The sequence below is a fragment of the Rhynchophorus ferrugineus genome, unplaced genomic scaffold, assembly GCF_030347505.1.
Source record: "Rhynchophorus ferrugineus isolate W39M unplaced genomic scaffold, kcgeb_rfMv2 rfM1, whole genome shotgun sequence".
In the NCBI taxonomy this organism is placed as follows: Eukaryota; Metazoa; Arthropoda; class Insecta; order Coleoptera; family Curculionidae; genus Rhynchophorus; species Rhynchophorus ferrugineus.
Window position 1 is genome coordinate 76522881 of NW_027472580.1, and position 18272 is coordinate 76541152.

At 31.6% G+C, this 18272-nt stretch overlaps 1 long non-coding RNA gene across 1 annotated transcript in view; it reads left to right on the plus strand.

Moving 5' to 3' along the window:
* The window catches only part of LOC143200023 (uncharacterized), a 207424-nt gene extending 206101 nt beyond the window's left edge, over positions 1-1323 (plus strand). Inside the window, exon 4 of the long non-coding RNA XR_013006602.1 lies at positions 1214-1323. This is a non-coding gene — a long non-coding RNA (uncharacterized LOC143200023). The remainder of the gene's footprint in view (positions 1-1213) is intronic.
* The last annotated feature ends 16949 nt before the right edge of the window (positions 1324-18272 follow it).

The window sequence follows — 18272 nt, forward strand, 5'->3', positions numbered from 1 at the left end:
TAAACCATGAGTGTAAATTTTAAACTTCATTACTTAAAGTAAATAAATCCTTTGTTATACTTAGATTTTATATCAATACCAACAAAAGTTATAAAGGACCAAGTGGATTTTCTTTAGCTAGAATTGAAAATGCACCAGACTTTTCTATGGTTTTATATTCTTTTTACAATCCGTGACCCAATTTTGCATTATATTTGAAATTTCTAGTCGCATATAACTATAACATTTTAGAGCATTTTCTCTCAACACAACTCGGCGATTTTGTTTGTTTAATTATATTTCTTGTTTACAAAAGTATCTCTTTTTGTAATTTAAGAAGGATGAACAAATGTTGAGTTGAGTTTATTCTAATTTTGTTGACAATTTTTGAACATCATATGTTGTTTCTTAAACAAGAGCCTCGTTTTGCCGGTTTGGTTGGCGCAGTGGTAAAGGTGACAGGACGGTTGAGATAGTCGCGGGTTTAAATCCTGCTGGAGCGTGGTCGAAAATGTATGTGCGTGATTGTTTAATATTTGTGGCAAGAGTGTAAAATCCGATGAATATAAATATATATATATATATATATATATATATATATAAGGGATAATGGAATATCTCATATCATTCTAAACATTCCCCTATTTTTTTCAAGGTCTATTAAAAAGATCTATTTTTCCAAAGAGTCCAATCAATTTATAACAGAAATTAAAAATTTTTTTTAATTATTGTAGATAAAATAAGTAACTGATATTGTTAATTAGATTTTAGTCAAATAAACCTAGTGGTGCAGAAGTATTTTCCCTGAACGCATGTCGGCGATTTTATTTGTTTAATTATATTTCTTATTGACAAACATTGTAATTAAAGAACGACGAACAAATTTTTACTTTATTCTAATTTAATCTATCTAATTCTAAATTTACTTAATATTCTAAATTTACTTAATTCTAATAATTTTGCAATTATACAACAATATTACGGCAAAGAATTCGTTGCTTTTTGAAGGTCTGTTAAAAAGATTTTTTTTTCAAAATAGTCAATTAATGTATACCAGAATTTACAGGCATTTTTCGGTTTCAATATCAAGTAAATCTAGATTTATGGAAACTTGATATTGTATATTAGATAATGTTAAACATTACTTAGTTATTTCATCAGAATAATTAGTCATCTAGTTGTGATAGAGAACTTTGACGTTACCAACAATCGACAAAATCATTTCTACTTGCAGAATTGAAGCGTGAATGGTCCAGGCCGCCATCGCACACCCATAAATCCGGATTAAGCTGATACGGGCGCAGTGGACCCCGGCCAACGCCATCAGTGTAATTAGAAGATAGGACACGAAGGGATTAGGCGAATATGAGCAGAGCGAGGGGGTAAGTTATAGATGTTTCAACGGCGTTAGGGCGTCGACAGTCCTAGTAGGGATCTATCGAGATAACTGACCAGGGGGGTTTCGGACAGGTTTGTGTAGATTTTGGGGAACAATGGATATAATAATAATGAATATTTTGTAGAAGAATTATATAAATGTAGTGATAATTTGTTTGTACAATATGTTCACCCTTGTTGAAAAGTCCCCGATCTTATTAAGCATTTTTAATACATCAGTTGGTTATGCGTTGGTTTATCTATCATAAATATACCCAGTCTCCATCTCTTTATCATTAGCTATAGCTTCTCGGTTAAGATAAACTATAACCAATTTATTAGGTTGTTGTTGAGAAAAGATCCAATCAATTTCGAATTTATAATATTTTACCATTTACAGTAAAATTAGCAGGTATATAAAAGTGCAGAAAGTATATAAAATTGTAACAGTATTCAAAGGCCTCAAAAAAAGCTTTACTTACTAAATAATACGTTAAGCTTGAAAGCAAAATGACAAAAAGTGTCTCTACAAACAAATGATAGGGCTGTTGCCAATAGTCTCGTCAGAATAGTTTAATAATATATTACAACATTCAATACAACATTATATAGGTGTTTGTAATTTCAAAATAAATTAAAGCTGACCTTGAGAGTTAAAATGCAATATAGTATTGGCTAGTAGTATACATTTAATTTTCCTAGTGTTTTTTGAAACATATTTCATCTATTCTAACAATTTATATCACTTTTGATTTTTTTATTTTGGTCTGTCATTTCAGTTACCATATATTATAATGATTAATGCTTAATAAGTTTTCATATAACTTTTGTTTAATATGGTTAAATAGGACCAACCATTGAGGTGTGGCACTGCATGCTGTTATTTTTGTTTAGTTGATAGATTAGGCATAGAACATGTCAGAACAGTATTACTATTACTATACAAAAATTACTGTGTATTAATGATTTGGTTCAGTAAGTTATATATTCTAAATATCTTTGATATTTAACCAAGTTTCTAGCTATTATACCTGTGCTTTAATAAAAAGCAACCAAATATAAAAATACCCCATGTCGATTTAATATATTTCGAGATAGTTTTGGGGTAGTTTCGTCTGGTTTTTATAGAAGATTTACATTGTTAAATGTCTTTCGTTATCTTATTTCATTTATGATCTAATAACTGTGCTGAGAATACTATATATAAGCCATATGAAAATCAACAGGATATTATCAAAAATGGGAAAAATGACGCAATACCATGATGAGCTCTATTCGTAATTGAAAGAAATAAAAACATGGCCTACTATTTCTAAAACTTTTTCTGCTAACGATACTTCTATAATGTAGGTAAAAACCACAAGGAAGCAGCAACCAAATTGCAAGCGCCAGTAAACAAAATTAACAATTGGAACAAGCAATATTCCTTCTTATTTCTTGTAATTGAATAACTATTGTTTGTAAAATGTTACTTTTTTATTAATCTCTAATTACAACATGTATTTTCAAATTAGCTTTTAAATTAATATTTAAGAACTTGTATCTACAAATATTTAATATTTAAGGAACATTTTTACTAGCTTTCTAAAATCAAGATATTGCTAAATGAAAAAAATTTATTAAATAATTTCTGTGTCGGTAGTATTTATAATGCAGTTTAGGGACTACTATAATTAAAATAATATTATATCATATTAAGAATGTCGCTCTTGAAGACCCTTCATGGCAATTCATTTGCAATTGTTCATAGGCCAGACTATAAAATGTAGCATTTATATTACTCGCCACTAACTATATAGTTGAAATTTTACAGCACTTATTGAAAGAAAATAATTTCTAACCTAAGTAATAATTTACTTTTTAATTATTTTTTCTATATATAAAAAATATCTATATTACATAATTTAGATAAAATCTAAAAATAATATCAAAAACGTGTTGAACGAATTTCGGTTACTGATAATAATCAGGTCCCAATTATCTGTTCACTTTGAATAGCCCTGGTATAAAGTAACATTCATTATCCATCAACGTGTTAGTTTGTTTTATCTTCCGAAAACACGAAACAGTTTACACTCTGCATAAGTTATCGTTTTCGGTAAATATAGAACTGATTGTTTATAAACACCGTTCTATTGTTATTATAGCAGATATAATTATAGCAAATTCCTGTGATAGTATATGATAATTTGGTGTTATATATACTGAAAAACTACTAATGTTTTTTATTGCAGGAAATTGGATTTAGTTTCATTAATATATTTTTATTATTTACTGTATAGTTTAAAAAACGAATATCTAGAATTAATATTACCATCGTTTGTTATATGTTTTAATAAAAAACGCACCACAGATTTTAAATCAAATATGCCCATGGCGACAATGACATCGTTTTGTTCTCTTTTTCTTTGATGTCTCAGTAGTAGAAAGAGTTAATACTTGAACGCTTTTGAAATACGATTATTTAAAATATACAAAAAAATTACTATTAATTAATTAAAAGGATTGGATTTTGTGAATGATTTTGTCATGTATGAATTTGTGATACAATGATATGATTTGTGTTGAAATAATCCTCGTTTTCATATGGATAACATGGCTATTTTAATTAGGATAACTTTTGTTTAACAATTTTAATATATAATATAATAATAATAATAATATATAATAATATAATAATAATTTTAATGTTTATCAATAGGTATGTTATTTTAATTATTACGAATTAGATAATTCACAACAATATGATTTATATTTTTTCTGTTTTGAACTACCGACTGAAAACAGTCGAAATAGTCGATAGTAGAAAACTAGTCAAATGCACGGTTCGACTGTTTTTTTTTTCTATTCGTGATGTGATCTACGAACCCGTTCCTGTATAGATTGTGAGAGAGGAAAGGACGGGGATAATTGCTTGAAGCAGTTAATTTTATATAGGCTTATATTTCAAACGGTAGTATAAGCGAGACAGAGATGTACATGTTTCTTCACGTACTAACTTAAAAAAAAGGAAAAAAAATTACTGAATACTGTTAACATGCAATTTATAATTTAATCTTAAACGAAGTAGAATTACTTTTATATTTGAATATTCTGTGGATCTGTCAAAAGGAATGGAATAGAAGGGAATAATACCCCGCAATTGCTTTACCATATTTTAATATGTTAATTGCTATTTTAAAATGATATCCTATAATAAATACAGACAATGCAATAGACGTTAAACACAACCTAAAAACTAAAGATGTACAATAACTATAAATACTAAATAAAAATTAAATATACATCTAATCATATAAAATAATTTTATTAAATAAAGTAAATGCTTTATTTATCATTGAACGGAAGTATTTTTAACAAAAATCGAGAGAGTAATCGGTAATATTACCTACTATTGCCATGAAAACAGTCAAAAGTGTTTTACTATTTATCATTCACAATTTTAATATTTTTACCCTATTACATTAACAATATTGAAAATATAATATCGTTCAAAATGTTGCTATATTAATATACAATATAATATTATTTACAAGCAAACTACAAAAAAATCATAAAACCATATCTATTACATATAAATCTATGTAAGCATAAATTGGGTAATTTGTCAAGATTGGGGCTAGGACGATAGAGCAAGAACGTTAGAATTTAGTCGAATGAAACTAATAGAACCAAAAAATAGTAATTAAAAGTACACCACTGAAATAGTCGATAGTAAATAGTAACAAAATCAGTCGAACCGAAAATAGCCGCTGGAAACAGTGGACTGAAGTAGTCACCGATAAATAGCAGTAAAAGCAATCGAACCAAAGATAGCGACTGAAACAGTGGATAGTAAAAATTAGTCAATTACTAAACAGTCGATAGTCGTTTTCAGTAGATAGTTCCCTACTCCAGTTTAAACTAAGTAGTTTATAAGATTTTTTCAAGCTGAAATAATAACGTGAATATATACTTTAAGGAAAATAAATGTACAACTGGACACAATCTTGGATCATAATATCAAAAATAATCTTTACTATGATTAAAAAAATCCTACGCCAAAGGCCAAACATCCTACAAGACAGTACAAGTATTCAGGAAATATATTGTCTGCCTGTAGACAGAATAATCCTGTGTTGACGTAAACGTACGCGCCAAATTGACTTAATAATTCAACACAATCAATCAGTACGAAGAATTTGTGGAAACGTTCGAAATCTTAATTTTTCTTTAATGCCTTCGATGGAGACAGGCATTATTATTATTCCCTCTGGGTAAATGTAAATGTATTTATTCGTTTGGTATTATAATGATTTTTGGGTACAGCGTGGGAGATCGTCAAGTCAAAATGCAGTGAATAATTCCTTTGTGCACCTAGAAATCAGGATACATTTCCTGTCTTTGTCTTAATTATAAGGACTTGATAATTTATTCAGAGGTATACTTGTTTTTAAAAATGTCTACTAGGGTAATCAATTGGCCAATACGTATATGTTCGATGTCATATGACATAATGGGTGGATATATATGATATTAGGATGTCTAAAAATGTTTAGGGATTTTTTCAATTGCCCACTTTTCATTCTTCTTTGTATGTTTTACAATGAGATTTAGATGTGCATGGCGTAAGTGACTATTTAAATGTCATAAAATTAACAACCTTAGTTTTGTAGTCCTGGATATATTCAGGTGTGTTTAAATTAAATATTTAAAAATATGTTTAGTGTATTTTTTAGTAGTATAATCACATAAATTACACTTCTTGAGGTCATACTTATATCATAAATATAAGATTTTATTAGGTTTTATTTGTCTTTTACTTGTTATACATGAGTGATATGATACAGTGATATATCAGTGTAAAATATCGTTTCCATCGTCGCCCACAAATAGATCTCTAACGATTCACAAGAATAATTTTGGTCCTAGAATCTTCATGGGCCTGTTTGGTCATCTTCTACCACTGTATCCAAGCCATAAAGTTTTGTACACGGATGATTACAAATCGTCCGCGAGAGTAGGCATAACTATTTATGGATACTCTAGAATAGAAACTTACAAGCTTCCTAAACATTCACCCATACTATCGGTTAACAGCTATTTGGTAGGTTCTACAGATTGTACTGGAGGTTGAGTTGCGATTGGTTGATTTGTACTGATTTCCTGAGCTCTATCGTGGTAATTGAAAATGCAACTCTTAGACACCTTATTATTGTTCGCATCTATAATATCTATACAATCTTGTTGAACGGAAAAGAAGAATATCAATTGTTTGGGTCCCCAGTCATGTGGGCATAGACGGTAAGGAGAGAGCAGACAAAGCAGCTAAATCAGCCACTCTAAGTGGTAGATATATTCCTAGTCTTCCCTATTATAGGGATCTATATCAGATTATTACGACTAAAATGAATAGTCTTGTTGAACTGGAGTGGGACTTGCTAAAGGGCGATAATAAACTGTGGTTTGTTAAGCAAGGATTTTTTTGCTTCTATATTATTATCTACTAATAGGTATAAGCAGGTCCTGTTAAATAGGCTAATAATTGGGCATTGTCAGTTCTCACATTCATATCTTATGGTGATTATCTATTGGTGATCTTCCTCCGTTGTGTGAGTATTGTGGACTAGTACAGTCCGACATGTTTTACAATCATGTGAGGCTCTATTCGAGACAGACATAACACACCTAGAAATCTGTAAACTCTTTTTACTTCAAACCACATCGATAAAATATTTGATTATTTATATGAAATTATTTACACTATCCTAATCAATTTCTTAACTCATATTTAAATTCATTCCGGAGAAACCAAACTAATTTATATTTATAACCTTTACGTCATATCTTATCAACTGCTTTGATCTCAATATTTTAAAATATTATGTATTATGAATTAAAATTTTTTATATTATTATTGTTTTATACGTTTCACATGTTTGTTAATTTTATTTATTTATTTATTTTTCTATTTTATCTATATTTTTATATTTATCCGCTCTGTTACATATTCTACTTATTATATTGATGTATTTTAAATGAATAATATTTACTTATGTTTTATCTCGTTTTATATATTGATTGATTATAATTTTATTTATACAATTTGTGTTTGTAGCGTATATGTATTTTATACATGTTTGTTCTGTTTTAGTTTTGTCAACTTGGTATACTAATTACTATATATCACAGTCCTAATAAAATAAATATACGTTTAAGTCACTGAATAATGCAACAGTGTTAAAATGACTATAAAAAAAGTGTAAAAATATCGAAGCTATTACAGTACAGTATTGTGGTTCAGATCATGAAAACGATGGAAATAAACTGACAAATCTAATAATATGCTTCTTGATCGAAACTATGATTTCCATTAAAATGAATTCATGAATATTTTAATTTAGTGCTCCAGACTTCTAATACATCCCTCAAGTCTCGAACCTAATTAATAGAACAACATTTTTAAAGTAAAATTCAATCATTTTCTAGATAAATTCATTCAAGAGTGGTAGATTCAGTTATGTCCTCAAGGTTTGTCTCTGCTTTGAAGGTGGTCTTACAGCTAGGAATTATATATATATATATATATATATATATATATATACGTATTTGACCTTTCCCTAGGTAATTATGTTGCAATTTGAAGATAGCAAGTAGTAACTAAGTGTTAACTTGACTGCTAACTGTTAACTACTCCATTGGCAGAAAATACAGAGGTTTTGGTATCGCACAGTTATTGAAGACGAAAAGCGGATTATCGTAAAATCATTGCCACGTTTCAATATTCATATCCACGATGCAGCACACTATCGAACTCAACAAAAGTGGCCACAATATCAAAAGGAGCATGACAAAGTAACCTTATTATATGACAATTTCTGACTGCATTTGTGTGCAGTGCAGTTGCTGCATTCTGCAGATATTGCTCCTTTCGATTAACATCAGTCAATAGCACACGGTCTGGCAGAACATCAGTTTAGTTTTTTAGTAGATATCAAAAATTGGGTGGATTCCTTGACAACCCCCAAAGAAGACGAATTCGATGGATGCTGAATCTGTATAAGGGTGAACAGTATTACCACATGCTCATATATAATAGTTTTTAAGAAACAAATGGCAACTGCGGCCTTCTATTTGTACTTTTACGTAAAATATATACATTGGTTATAAGTTCTGTTCATATATAAACCAAGAAACATTTTTATTTAATAATTAAATCTTACATTAGATATGCTTAGTACAATCTTAACTTACAAATTAATTTATTATTAGTGTTCTGTTGTACTTGCAAGTACAACACAAGCAAGACGAGTACGGAATTAATATATCCGTACGTATTTCCTAAATTAAAATTAAACTAGTCTACTTAAGGTAAAGTTAAGAATACACTTATACACTAAACAAGTTCGAGTGGTTTGGTTCCCTTTAATCTTCTGATTTCCTGTGTGTTGTCCAGTAGCTGTACTGCTTCCACATTGCTGTGATTTAGCAATCTTATTTCATGTTTTAAGGTGAAATCTTGGATCATTTCGTGTATCCATTTTATTCCGAGGTCAACGTGCAGCTCTTCGTCGGTTACGTAGCGATAAGCATTGATAATTAATCCTAGAACTTCGTTTTGGGTGCCTTTGATTACTAGTTGGTTTGATGTTTTAGTGCAACCCTATATTTGCACCTCATAGGTCCAAACCGGACTTATGATTGACCGACAAAAGAAAAAATAAGATCCTGAATATTAGACTTATTATGTTAGATGGTGGTATTCTTTGGTATCGTTTAAATAATGTTAATATGTATTTGTAAATTTATGAATTTAAATAATATTTAATAGGTTTTTAACATAATGAAGTTCATGGGTCTTAAAAATTGACAATATGAACACCTTACTATATAGTACATCTTGTTGCGTGTACACTGCTTCAGTGTAAATAATGCGACGCGTACGTATTATTTAGTTTACACGCCAAGTGTTATGTTTCAGTGACTTTGTACATGTACAGACTTTGTTCAGTAACGGTTAATACAAGCTGTCGGTGATGTGTGTTAACAGCTGAATTGTTATGACAATGACAATTGTTATGTAATGACAGCATATACAAAATATTGTAAAACATTTTTGGCAAAGAGGAATACTGGGAGGAATCCAAAATTAACGGGCAGAAACCCACAAACACTAAAAAGAATTGTGGCCAGACGAGATAAAACTACCGCTGCTAAAGGTACAACAGAACTCAATAATCTCTTGAGTAACACTCTTTCAACAAAAACAATACGGCGCGAGCTCTACTAGGCTAACAGCCAACGAAGGGCTGTAATTGTGAAACCCTTTATAACGAAAGTCAAAGCTAAGCTGGGAAAGTGATGCAACGATCATAAAACCTAAACCCTTGATATCAGAGGAAAGTGGTATGGCGCCATAAATTATTGTTACAAGAACGTTCCTGGTTTGAGGAGCATCAGATTATCTTCCCTGGTTTGCACAATCAACAGACCTCAATATAATTGAACCGTTATAACGAGTTTCAGGGCAGAGTAGACTCAGTTGGGAGTAGACTTCCATCTCCAACATCACTGAAGTAGTTGTTGAATGTTTTCGTACCAGAATGGGGTAGCATTTCGTTGGAAAGTATTTAGCCACTACAAATTTATTCCAAGAAGAATTGCAACTGTTTTAAAAACAAATAGTGGCTCAATACTTTATTATTAAATACATCTTGTCTATATGTCTATATATTGGTTGTATTTTTTTTTTCTTGGATATTGAAGAAATTAATAATAGGGGAGTATAAAAACGCCGTTACCGCCATATTTGTTCTTCCGCATGAATCCCCCACCCTCCGGTTTCCCCACGTCGTCCCACCCGCCCTTTTTCGACGTTCCTTTGTCGTTTTTTGAATTATTCGACGGAGCGCTGTTCCAGCGCGGCTTTCCGCACCATTTCGTCGCGGCGCGCTATTTTTAACGAAGGCGAGCGTCGCGACGCCCCGCCACGTCGGGATTTAAACGTAGCGTGACGTGGCGGCAACGATGGCGACCGGCCAAATGGACTTCCGGTCCGAGGATGTTGGCGATGGATCCGGGATTGTTCCCGTTTCGGTTGCGGGCGGGAGGGGGTGCGGGCGGCCGGCTTTTGTTTTATACCGGAACGGGGCTGTCCCGGTCGTCGGTTTTTATTTGCTCAGTCTGGGAGCATTCGGTTTCCTTTGTCGGTATCGAGAGGAGGGAAATGGAGAGAATTCGCGATGGATGAGTCAGATATCTTTAACGAAAAGAATACAATCAGAATCGTCCATATGTATATACGTTGAGTCCAACAATATCTGCTGCTTTAGATATTATAAAACTGATTTGAATAGTATGTGAATTTGGATTTTTTTTATTAATCTCCTAGAACGACAACAATATGCCCGTGGACAATAAGTATTATTGTATAATTTCAGTTATATAATGTAACTATCCTGACATCTAGAAGATTATTTCAGTAAGTAACCTACTGTAAAACTTATAATCTAAATCTTATTCTAGATACTATTCTAACTTATTTTATAGTCTATCCTAACTTATTCTAAAAACTATTCTAGCCTATTATAGTAAATCCGGTAGGTTGATAGGTAGATCATCGCGCACATTTAACTGTTTGGCAAGTGAATTGGGATGCACTACTAGTCTTTCAGAGTACTTCGCACTAACACTCCGAATCACACTCGTTGTGGGTTCTATGGGGATATCACGCTGAATCAGTTTGTTGGACACATAATATGGGGCATCGACGATGACTCGCAAAATTTTATTCTGGAACTTACGGAAGATATCTATGTTATATTTGCTAGCAGTACTCCACAGTTCAATACCATAGGTCCAAATGGGCTTAAGTATTGACATACAGCACAAACTTATTATCTAATGATAATTTAGATTTACGCCCTATTAGTCAATACATTTGGATTAATATAAGCTCTAGCTGTTTGCGTTTTATAACTATATGTTTTTCCCAGTCAAATGTCTATCGAAATGTATTCCCAGATATTTAACGTTGTCTGCTTGCGCAAGTTCATGATTACTCAATTTTACTAAGGGACATGTTCTTCTACAAATAGTGAATGTCACATGGGTAGATTTTGTCTCATTTGCTTTGATACGCCATGTTTTCAATCACAATTGTACTTTGTTAAGATATAGTTGGAGGTTTCTTGTGGCTGACATTGGATCCTCCTGTGATGATAAAATCGCTGTATCGTTGCTAGAAAGGTATAGGTTGATAGATAAGATATAACAATGTGCCAAGAACACTGCCCTGCAGAACACCCGAATATATTGGGTGTAGGTTAGTGTATTTGTCACCCTGTTTGACAATAAATGTCTGTCTGTGAGGTAATTCGGATTTAAAATTAAAATGATGAATCTTCATATATAGAAATAATTCGATACTATTTACCAGCTGCATATAACAAAAAGATAGACTAATCTTGTAAAAATTGTAGCTCATGCACCAAAACAATTCTAAAAATCTATACATTAATTGTTTATGGAATAAAGCAGTGTCTGATCTGCCCTTCTAGCAGACTTCGCGTTAATTCAGTCCGTACTCCTCTACGGATCTAATATCTTCTACTTCAAGTCTGTTACATCCAACCAAGTTAAACGGCTTCAAGTTTTCCAAAATAATCTCCTCATGAGAATCTTGAACGCTTCTTGTGTGCTTGTGGGCTTGTGAGCAATAGTCAAATCCATAGGGAAACTGACACTCCAGAAATCAGCCATTTCATATCTCAATCATTCCACAAGCAAAAGCTCAAGTTCTTCTGAAAAACGTGCTTGTTTGCGAGTTGATCGATATTCTGGGAGCATATCACCGCATCACCGCTAACCTCCCACTTTTCCAGGCTGAAACGATCTCATCGTGCCCAATAGCGGCTGCCCGATTAACGGGTATATCCCCAAATTTAATGCAATAGCAATAGCGATCCTCAGGGCTCAACTGTGAGGCGGTTTCGGTTTAGTGTATTGGTAAGTTCAGAGGCAAGTTCGCATAATCCGGTCCAACTTGTCATTCCAGGGTAAGTCTCCCCGACCAGGTATGCGTCATGCATTCAACCACCTGGTTTTAGGCCAGAACAAAGAAAAAAAACAAAGCAGTAGCATTTGTTTTATCCAGACCAGAAAATGGAATCTCAATACGATTGTCGAGGTTAATATGGCCAATATTAGTTACTTTACCAAGTGTACCAGGTGCTAGTATTAACAGAAATTAATTACCAGTCATGTCATGGCTACCGACAACAAATGATCATACTGAAACCTGCAATGATTGAAAAATGTCCTAAATGGGTCCGAATACATGGCAAAGTGATTTTACAGCAGCACAACGCGCCGTCTTATAAAAGAAATCGGTCAAGGAAGCATTGAAAATACTTGGATAGGATATATGATCACGCCCGCCGTACTCTTCAGACCTTGCCCCACCCGACTATCTAATATTCGCATCAAAGAGACACGCACTTGCGAAGCAGCACTTCGCTAATTCAGGAGAAGTTAATGGTTTTGCGCATGGGACAAACAGTTGTTTTGTGATGGCATCCATTAGTTGACTGAAAGACGGTGTAGAATCAAATGTTCTTAAAAATTATGTAGTTTTTTTTAGAAAAAAACAGTAATTACTATCCGGTACAACTGGTATCTGGTAGTTGGAATGGCAAGTTCTGCAATTTTATAGAAATCAAATTTGCCCCAAGTTTAAATCTATAATAAATGCAAAAAATATATCCAATATATATTTGTAATGCACACCGTATATCCAACTCTCCAATCGTCATAACTTTTAGGCTATATAGAAGATCCCACCAGTGAATAGCAATAATTATCAACACCCCTAAGCAGAGGATGTTGAATATCTCGGCATACGTCTAGACCAATGGCTAACTTGGAAGAAGCACGTACTTGTAAAACGAAAACAACTTTGACTTAAACTATGTCAAACGTATTGCTCATCGGTCAAGGTATTGAATCAACTCACTAAGGAAGTCATCATTAATTGGTTTCCAAATAAAGTGTTGCCTGCCAATACTGATGTGCTACTATGTTTCTAGTGAATTGATACAGCACCATATCACGATATAATTTAGAGTGTTGGTATATGTATATATTGAGTAGGATTTCGAATAAAATATTTTACACAGGAGGTTAGTTATTGAAGTGATTTCTACATGTCATGTATGTAGTTACTATAAAAACTCATTACACACTAAGCAGATTGTTGAAACATTAACAATAATAATAAAAATTAAATTGACTAAGAGAAAAAGTTTGGGAGATTGAAATGTAAAACATACGAGGTCTAATCATTAACGAAGTGAAACTGAAGAAAGAATTCAGCTATTTAAGCGACAATGATAATGTTGCACATGTTAAAAATTTTTACCCAATACATTACTAAAATGTTCTATCATGCTATAGGATAAACTGCTCCATTTATTACAAATTTGATTCCAATTATTATGTTTAATCATATACTGAAAGCCTTGACAGTAGAAGAAACTCTACTTTTTACTCATTGTTACGAAATGAGGATATTATCATATATGCATTAGTTTTTATTCTCAGTAAAGGAAACAAAGAAATAACAGAAACCTCTAGAAAAAAATATTGAGAATGGATAACCCGCGTTATTTCAACATTTCCTGCTTTGGCATTCGATCTATTCTCCTGTCCGTTTCCCTTTTGCTAAATAAAACATAAACAAAATATTTATTCAGAAGGTTTTCTGTTATTTATGGTAGCGAAGTGTGGAAACTGGTTTTTGTGGTGAGGGGAGACGGCCACGGTTTATTGAAGAAGGATAGAACAAGAGGGATAGAGCGAAAAGGCTGAAAAAACGTCGGTAGCGTCGTTCTTGACTGAGAAATGGATCGTTCTATGGGTAGAAATGTTTTATTTATTAGACATATCGGCGGGGGGTCCGGGGAAGATGGCTCGGGAGTCTGTCGGTTATTGATTGAATATCAATGCCACGAGAGATGGTTTGGATTCAGGAAGGAAGTAGTAAGTTCAGATATCTTTAATAAAATCCCCTTTTTTTACATTACTTTCATGGAAAATTAATGTAAAATAATAAATTTTATTAATAATTATATACATTCTAATTTTATTTTGACAAATAGTAATTATAATACAAAAAATATAAATAAATTATAAAAATTTAACTATATAATGCATTCATTAAGAAATTATTTGTTAATTAATTACAAAAATATTCAAAAATATTATAATAGTGGCCATTTCTCCAATTTAAGAAGTAAAATGAAATAATGTTAAATGTAATTTATACTTTTTTAAAAATATTGTGTAATTATTTATAAACATTAAAATTTCCTCTTAGTAAGAAATATTCATATTCATAACTAATATATCATTAAAATATGAAAAATTTGTTAATGTTTTAACATTAACTTGCAGCCTAACTAACAACATCTTTATAAATTCAGTGTTCTTCATTTACCATTAAAATTTTTAAACAACTGCTTGAGTAATATTTCAAGAAAACATCTATACAAATTAAATTAAAAATTACTCTCCAAAAAATAACACCAAACATATCGAAAATCACTGATAAATTAAAAATAGTAAACACGTTAAAAATCATAGTGGATGTTTTAGTTGGTAAACTCTCATCATACATTATATTAACATTTTCCATCCCATTGGCTTGTCGAACGGTTGAACGACATCATTATATGAGCAAATGGTAAACACTCCCCCTACTAAGGGGTTATTTATCTGTCCCCATCTTAGACAATCTACTACCCCATTAGCAATACACATTAAGGGATGGTTGTTATAAATTGTAAGATACTATGGTAGATCAAAATGTCTGTCTTCATATATTATTGGATTTTTATAGAAAAAATCATATCAGCGGAAAATTTAATTAACCGTTATTAATTACCTTTGAGATTATTGTTTGAATATAGTATACTTATTTTGTATTGATATAAAATTACAACTAATCAATGACAAAATTCGTTTTTGAGAAATTGTGTTTTTATTTGTTTAAAAAAAATTATTTATTAACATATATTTTATATATTTATAAATATATTACTCATTTTAAGTACATTTAAATAATATTTATTTAGTTACAGTTCTCTTAAAAAGTAACTTTAAAAATAAATTAATTGTAGTATTATAATTATTTTAAATGTTATGTCTCTGAAAAATGTACTCCTATCATTGTGATCAAGTGAAAGAAACATTTGATGTTTAAGATTTCCAAATCCAAATTTTCATAATATATGCGATATGTGATCAAATGCAGAACCCATATAACTCTCTAAACCAACCTCTGTAGCTAAAATAAGTTGCCTCTCGGTATACGACTCAGGGGCATCATTTGCAATGAATAGTCATATATCATTAGGAAATATGTCTTTCATTTATTTCTTCAACAACAAAGTTTGAAGTATCTTAATCAACATCATCGTATTTATTCTGAAGATTTAAACAAATTTATGCACCAACCAAGCCTGCTAGTTTTTAAAGAGCTAGTTTTTTTACAGATACTTTATAGTAGGAAACATCTCGCAAACGTCCCTTTAATTAAGCGGCGAAAATTGTTGTTTGCTAAATGTTACAATCAAGCCTAAATCCTATTCTATGGTTCCGAGACGTGGACATTTGTAAACGTTAAGTCTTTCAAATGCGATAACAATGGCAAATTCTGCATGTTTCTCGCTGAGATCATATTAGAAGTGGTCATTCGTTTAAGATGCATTAACTAGTGCTCAGTTGAGGAACAAAATCAGAGAAGCAGAATGCAATGGTTTCATTTTTGTTGTTTGTCGAATGAAGAGTCGCAAAAGTTGAAAAAAAGAAAAAGAAAATGAAAATGTCGAATGATGAATTCCTCACATATTTTGTGGTGAAGTCGATCTTTTAGAAGATACAGCGAATAAATTCAAGGTTGTTTATAGATGTATTTGTTAATAGCTAGGTATATGTCAAACTACGCTCCTCTCTGTTAGGAAAGTTTCAGGTTCGAATCCTAGACGGATCCTGGAGGTTTGTAATTAGTGTGTAAAATATGGTATCAAATAACTAGTGTAACTGAAATTATGCCTACTTTGATTATTTGCTAGGCAATGAGCTTCTTCTCAGTAAGATGGATGCTAAAAGGGGTGAAAATAAGTGGTAAGTGGTCCGTAGTTTATAGCCTACATTAGATAGTCTCTAAAATAATCTACGAGTAATAAGTACCTGAAGATAGGCCGACAAATCTATAAATAATTTTTAATATTTATAAATATTTCAATCATGTTTTACAAAGAGAATAATGGGACAGAGCAAGGTCTAGACTATAATGTTGATGCATCAAGAAGTCTCTCGTGATTTTTGAAGGACACTCACAACCAGCCTGAACATTTGTTCTATAGATAAGTTCTGATTGATATTCATCGATTGTATATGTTTTGAATCGATATTTGACGTACATGGATACTTTTGATTCGGTGTCAAAATCGATGTTTTTCTAATATGGATAATTCCTTTGGACTTTTTTTTGAAAATTTGCTTAATTTATTATCGTCGGGAACCACTTTTCATTGCCCCTAATCTATCGGTTCAAAAATGGGTTGATATCGTTTTGTTTTTCAGTAGCCAATTCACAAATGAAAACTTGGTCCTTTGAGTTTTTCAATGATAATTCATATGATACTCAAATATGGATTCTTTGTTACTTTAAACGATGTTGACTTTTCTTCATCCACTAGCCAAGGCGAGGTTAGTTTTGAATGATGCTACTCTTATAACTAAAACATTCTATGATCTGTTACTGTTTAAACGCGCTTTGGTATAGTTTCATTTATTATAATTTACTAGAGATATATCATTTGTATATGATGACTTATGACTTATGACGTATATTATGTATATGACGAATTTAAGGTCACATCGGTAATCAATATCAGTAACTATTTGGAAGCGCATTGTTTAAGATATTGTTCATCGCTAGCTACGACTTTTCCCCATTTTAATATATTAATATTTTTAATTTTTAATTTTTTTTTGCTAACAGAAGGGCACTTATTTAAGGCTTTAATAATTAAAATAAAAAAGAATTTTCCTTTATAAAGATATCTTAATTTTTTTATTAACCAATTAAGGTGATATCTGATTCTCTCTTTTAGAAATTATATACTAAATAATATAGTAGAATCCTGATTTAGAATAAACGCGGTGTGTTTCGAACAGCAAGTTGCTACCATCAACAATCAAACGGCCCAAATAAATAATGTTGACATTGACCCGGCAAATGTCGACGATATTTAATTGGACGACGGTGGTTGGCATTTGGATGTGACTGTTATATTGTTTGCCAGCTGATTGAAGTTAAACAGTCTGAAATAAATTAATTTATTTGTTCGGGCCTGAAACTGACTAGACGACGACGCGAGCGCAAACCTTCCCCCGACCCCCCTTCGATACAACGTGCGCTTTTTTCCGTCGTCATTGATCCGAACGTATTTTTAAATGGTGACTACCGTCCCTTTATCAGCGGGTTTTATTATGTGATCGTGACGTAGTACTTTGTCTTATTTTGTTTTTTAGCAATTGTTCTATAAAGTTTCTTAGAAATTTTATCATTATTTTATTAATTAAATTTTTAATTAATAATCAACTAATGATCAAATATCATGAATTTACACTGTAAAATATGAAGGTTTATAAGTTTGGATGTTTTTTTAAGAGAAATTGCTGCGAAGAAGTGTTTATCGTTAATTCCAGATATTTTCATTTCCGCCTTTTGAAGCAATCCGAGAATCAAGCCAAATTTTGTCTTTTTCATAGAAAGTGGAGTGCTGATTATTATGAATATTTTGTCACAGTAATCGACCGAAATAAGTGATAGCCGAAAGAAGCAATATTTAGTGCGCAATGTCATTTTC